Below are 6,714 nucleotides of genomic sequence, written 5' to 3' on the forward strand. Positions count from 1 at the left end.
TTACTGGTGTGAAACCTCAACGTGTGTTAAGAACTGGTTTTTGATCCAAGCTGAAGAGGTGGCCTTGAACTAGACCTGAGCTGTAGCCATAGTATTCCAGTACGAGGTTCTTGTCAAAGAAACGGAAGAAGTTAATAAGCTGAATTAACATCCATCTAATGCAAACAGTCTATAAACAACTCCATTTTGAACTCATGCTGGATAATAGTTTTCAGCAGCAATTTAACATTAATGCAGTGACTTAGTCACATTTTACATCATTTCAGTGATGGTTTTGTACACATGACATGAGGGATCTTTAATCACAAGTTTCTAAGGCTATGTTCAGACAGCAGGTCTTAATGCACTAAGATTTTTTGGCGAAATCTGAATTTTTTTTTTTGTGTGTGCTCGTTCAAATTAAATTGATGGGATTTCTATCAGTTTTGAGTGTGAACAAAATGTGCAAAAGAGGTCCTGATGTAATACATGATCACGCAGGCACATACTATGTTTACAGAACTAAATATGTTTTTCCCACCACTCATCTTCCTGGGACGCAGAATTGTGACATTTGTTGCATTTATCTGACATAAATGTCGGATAAATGCAACCTGGCTGTTATGACTGCATTGCAAAATATCAGATATGTATCTGCTCTAGGATCGTATATGAAAGCGGCCTGGGTCATTTGAAAAGCATCAGATTTGTGCTGTTCAGACTGTCTTTAATAGATCAGATACAGGTCACATATGGGCAAAAACATGATTTGGGCCACATTCACCCTGTATTGAACTACATAAACACAGGGTTCCCACTGTCAAAACCTGGAGAAGTCACCTACTTTTCCTTGGTGAACTTAAGATAATGACTTGTCATAAAGATCTGCATGTTGTTTTATCCATTTTCATACAGTATGTTTTTAAATGTACTCAAATGCTAGATGGTTAAAAACAAGAATGCACTGGCAAATTCACAATCGGGTGATAATGTGACTGCTTTGCTTGAAATCAGCTGAACTCTGCTGAAATGGCTTAATGTTATTGGCTTTGAATCTCAGCACTGCCTCAAGTCTGAAATTCAAAGCGACAGCCCACCCTACTCTGACAACAGAAGGAAAACATTTTATATTTAGTATGTGTACACTAAAACCTGATGAGTAAACTCAAAGTTTGAGGAAACATTGCCTTGAACCATTTAAGTTGATTAACTCAGATAATTTTAGTATAAAAACTAGAAGCACTCGGAGAGCGCAGACCTCCGCCAAGGCTGATCAGTGGGCCCCCCCCCGCCCCCGATCACCACCAAAATTTAATCATTTCTTCCTTATCCCATTTCCAACAAACCCTGAAAATTTCATCCAAATCTGTCCATAACTTTTTGAGTTATGTTGCACACTAACGGACAGACAAACAAACAGATAGACAAACAAACAAACAAACCCTGGCAAAAACATAACCTCCTTGGCGGAGGTAAATATACTAAGTACAATGAACTTTGTTTTATATTAATTAAACTTCTCAGTATAGAAATGTACTTACTCTAATTAGTATATTGAACTTAATTGATTTATTTGTACTTATGCGTCATAATTTGAACTTGGTTAAAGTAACGCTAACTCATTTTAAACATTCTTATAACCATTTAAGTTCACTTTACTCACTTTAAATGAATGAATGAAAACTATTTCATTCTGACTTATTTTATTAAAACACTGAATGAAAAACTGACTTCTGTGGCCACACAATGAAACACTTCAAAGTGAAATGTGACCCACTCACACTTTACTAAAACAGCCTGATTACGTATAGCGTGCTCTACATTTGTTGAGTACCTGGGGAAATACATGCAAAATGGGAAAAAATTCTGGTTTTGTCATAAGAATTTCCTTTTCCTTTCTATTTTCTATAACTTACATATTGTTTCCTTTAATATTTTGAAGAGGAAAAAAAAAAACAATGAAAAGCATTTTTTTACCACTTATTGTAAACCTGCCAACTTGTGAGGGCTATGTAAAACTTTACAATACCGTTAACAAATATTCAGAAAAAAAAAAAAATTACCCCCAAAACTTCATTTTTTTGGGTTATAACATGCTGGCAAAAAGCATAAAAACTATAACCCATACTAAAAATGTAGGGAAAAAACTAAAACAATATCTGACATTTTTTGTGGCAATGCTGCAAGTGTGAAGAACACTGTGATACTGAGTAGTGATGTTTGATACCACTGATTTCATTTCCAATTCGATACCGAGTAAAATTCTGGATGGTATCGACAATACTGATCCAATACCGATACTTTGTACAAATACACTTAATGTCTGGAAAATCTAAAAAACAATTGTGTATTTGAAATCATAAATTCATAAAGAATACAAGACATGAGAGTAATTATTATTAAACTAGAAAAGCACTCGGAGAACGCAGACCTCCACCAACGCAGATCAGTGACCCCCCCACGATCACCACCAAAATCTAATAATTTGTTCCTTGTGCCAGTATCAACATTTCCTGAAAATTTCATCCAAATCCATCCATAACTTTTTGAATTATCTTGCACACAGACAAACAAACAGACAAACCCTGATGAAAACAACCTCCGCAAAATATACAAATTATCTAGAGTGACACATGAAATCCCCCAAAGACTGACAATGAGAAACGATCGCTCTGTTTTACACATCTACATATTTCTTGTATTTACATGGACACTCACAGTCAATGAAGTCTTTGAGACCATATTTTTCGACAATTTTTATTTTGAAACCCTAAACTGGAATTTTTTCATATGAATCATTTGTTTAGGACATTGGCATACAAAAACAAAAATCTAAAGTTTCAAGAATAATTCAAAACAAAAAACTTAACAAAAGAAAATGGCATCTGCCAAACACAAAGTCACAACAGTAGCGGTCCTGGTCAGGAGTTGTCGCTTTCTCTCTCCCTGGACGAGGTCTATGGTCAGTAGAGCCTGTGGTGTTGTGGCGTTCAACCAGGTTTCTGATTGTAGGTTGGGAACAGCCCATACATACGCCTGGCTATATCACTGGAGCTCAAACGGCCTCCATCATACCCAGTGCCCGGAGACGCTGTTGACGTTATAGACGTGGCACGATGCCCTTCACTGGACTAACAATGGTGGCCTTTTTTGGACCTTTATACAGGCCTTCAAAACAATCTTCAAATTGTGCAGATCCCCACTGAGTATTGCTCAGTGTGTATTTGGTCCACTTTTACAAAGAGACCAACCCATGTGCAATGAACCGTGACAACACGACAACTCATCATTATCTCAACTACCCGAGCACTAAGTCATCAATAAATCCACAATGAATAATTACAACCCCCCCGCAAGTAGAAATATGCAGACAATTCTACCTCAAAGTTTCTATTGACTGTCAGTATATATCAGTGCACTAAGTCTGGTCCAAAATGTCTTCATCCCAGGGTTTGAAACGTTCAGGCCGAGTGCAAACTGTCTCATGCTCCAAACGTCCAGGGTCTGAAAAGACCTGCTCCCATTGAAGAGATTACTGGGAACATTTCTACTGTCATCACTCAGAAGGTGGACTCAATGATGGAAATTCTAAAGATGGGTTCACATTTTCGACGAGCTTATATTGGATTAAATGAAATTCAATTTTACTTGGATTAAGAAGAGATAAAGAATGGGATATGTTGGTCATGTTGATTTAATGTTGTGAAAGACACCATACGTGGTATTAAATGACTAAAAAATTGCCAAAAATATCAGGAACATGAACATCAATCAGCAAAATAAAGAATCAACAAAATGATGAATAAAATGAACAAAATAATAAGGAAAAATAAAACAGTACAACACATAAATTAGGCCACATTTAAAACTATTTTTTTTCCTAATGAAGTTAGAAAAAAAAAAACCCCAACAGAATAAACTTATCAGATTTATAAGTTGAAGAGAAAAATTAAAGTTGACTTCAGGGTTTTATTTATGTCTGTGGAAAATCAGGTGCTTTTTGTGGTGTTTTCTGTTTTGTTTTTTTGTTTGTTTTTTTTAAACCAAAAATGCTTCATTTTCACACATTTTTGGGTCAGTTACGATCCAATCCTTATTAAATAGGTGAATAACAAAGTTTTCATTCAGTATTTAGCTCAAGTCCACATCAGTTTATGTTTAAGAGTTTGTTGATGTTTGTCGAACATATGTCAGTATAAAAATATGTGTTTTGTTAAATAAAAAAAAATTTAGAAAGCTCACATAATCACTGGTCTGTTGTTGAAGGATAAATGTGTTTGGTTTCAGTTCAACAAAAGTGGGGCACGACTTAATGATGATGTGGAAAAAAATGTGTCCAAAGTGAGTCCATCTGAGATCCGCTGGTCTAAAGTACGGTCAGTTTAGACACAAACTGCAGACTCTGCTGCTTTATTGGTCCTCAGTTGATTTATCACTGATCGATCAATGCTGCTCTCTGTCTATTTGTTTCAGGTCAGGTTTTTCTGCAGCTTCAAACCGTGTTTACTGTTAAATAATCCAACAGATTATACTCCTATCAGTCTGGCCTGTGTGACGTTTGAAGACATTCAGTCAGTGTTTTCTTTTGCAGATGTGATGTTGGGACTGAACGCAACAAGGTTCAGGTTTAAAGACGAGGTCCTTCTCTGTACTGTGTGTGCACTGTAAAAACTGAGACTGGAGTGAATGAATAGTAAGTAAATAAAAGCAACATTTACTCCATGTGAAAAGAAGCAAAAGGGAGTTTTACAGAATACTGCTTTCATTGAAACCATTTATTGATGAAATTCAAATCACTTTCAAGAGAAAAACATCCAACAATAGTGTTGAGTCGTGGTGAATAATCCACTGTATTCATTGTGTTTAATATATTTCACATCTTAGTTTCATTGTAATAATATCTGACAAATAACCAGAGTTTAATCATATATTCTCTCTATATGAAATGATGACGTTAGTATTGTTAGTAGCAGTAATTTTTATGATTTTTGTAAATTATATGAACAAGAGATAATACTGTGTAGAGTGGCATGTAGAGGTTACAGTTAACATTTTTTAACATTAATTTCTTGATTTCTCTGTTAAAATATACAATGATTATATAGTACTGTGCAAAAGCCTTTGTTGTTTTTACAGGATTACAATAAGCATAATGTCTACTTTTATTCTCTTTTTGCAAATAGAAAAAGGAAAATAGAGGAAAATATAGTGCTGAGTATTAAAAACACAAATTATCTGAACAAAATGGCTAAACATCCACAGGATACAGGCTAATATTAATATTTTTGTATTAGTATGGCCTGTGTTACCATGACAAAAAGTAAAAAACAAAACAAAACACTGGTATGTATTAAATGAAAACACATGAAAATTGATGCAGTAAATCTAAAATTGAAGAGTAAAAGACCTGTTAAGTGCGACACCACATTAAATACTTGGCACTTAAGTTTGTAGCTGTTTTTTTTTTTCTGAAACTTTTCATATGCTGTACATATTCCCCATATATCCTGCTTGTATCTTAATGCAAAAAACTGAGAATTACACATGTGCAATCATTATAACTTTGCTAATGGTGGCCTAAGAATTCTGCAAAATACTGTTAATTTAACCCATAAAGACCCAGTGTTACTTCTGTGTGAGCTCCAAAATATTTTGTTTTCTATATGTAACTTTTCTTAAGTGATTTCTCACAATTTATCATGACATAAGCCTCTGTATTTTTTGTTTTTTTCAGTTAGCATCAGGTATTTTCCTGTATTTAATTTACTGATCATGTAGATGTTCATAAAAGGTCAGATTAAAGTTGAGGGTTTTTATATTAAAGAGAGAAAACTGAAGAAAAAGTGACTTTTTCAGCAAAAAACATCAACTGAACATAAAACAAGTGTCTACGGCTGCTATTATTTATCAAACTCCATGGGTTTTACTGGTGAATCAATGTTGTAGAAGATGACGGTGTTTCCACGGTAACTACGGAACCTCTGAATGTCCAAATGGGTCATATCTGATGACCATGAAAAGATGACAAACTGCATTTTACCTGAAATATTTCAACATATTGGTACATTTAGTGGTTCAGAAGTCATTGAACCTTTGAGATCAGTAGATGGTTTTGGTCGTCTGTGGCTGTTTGGGTTTTTATGGGTTAAATACGTTTTGCCCTCTGAAAGAAAGTTAAAGATGTTCAGGTTGTTGGTGAAGCAACGTAAATCAACCAGTCCATTAGATTAACTTTCATTAAAGCATCAGGAGCTAAAATCAGGGGAAATATAGGCCTTCCTTCTGCAGCTCTCTCCTCTCAGTCCAAAATAAAAGATTACATTTAATTTTAGTTGATGTGATGCTGTTTCACATCATTGTGGCAAAATGAAGACTTTCTTCCAAGGTTCCAGTCGCCAACTACAGCTGTCAATCATGTATGTAACCTCTAAGCATGTATTTAGTCAAAGTGTAGATTTTCTACCTAAAAACTGAGACCAGAGAAGGGAGTGGGATTCTCATTTCCTCTTAGGCCACTTGAATCACAATATTTTGAAAGATAATTACACAATTTTTGTTCAATAATGTAAAAAAGACCAAACAACTGATCATTGCAGACTTAATGTTTTAATCTACTTCTCACCATTATTATTGTTATTGTTATTATTATTATTATTATTATTATTATTATTTTTTTTTTTATTATTATTATTATATGTCACAATGTTGCTGTGATTTTTAAGTTAGCAGTGGTCA

Source organism: Sphaeramia orbicularis, chromosome 14, assembly GCF_902148855.1.
Source record: "Sphaeramia orbicularis chromosome 14, fSphaOr1.1, whole genome shotgun sequence".
Taxonomy (NCBI): domain Eukaryota; kingdom Metazoa; phylum Chordata; class Actinopteri; order Kurtiformes; family Apogonidae; genus Sphaeramia; species Sphaeramia orbicularis.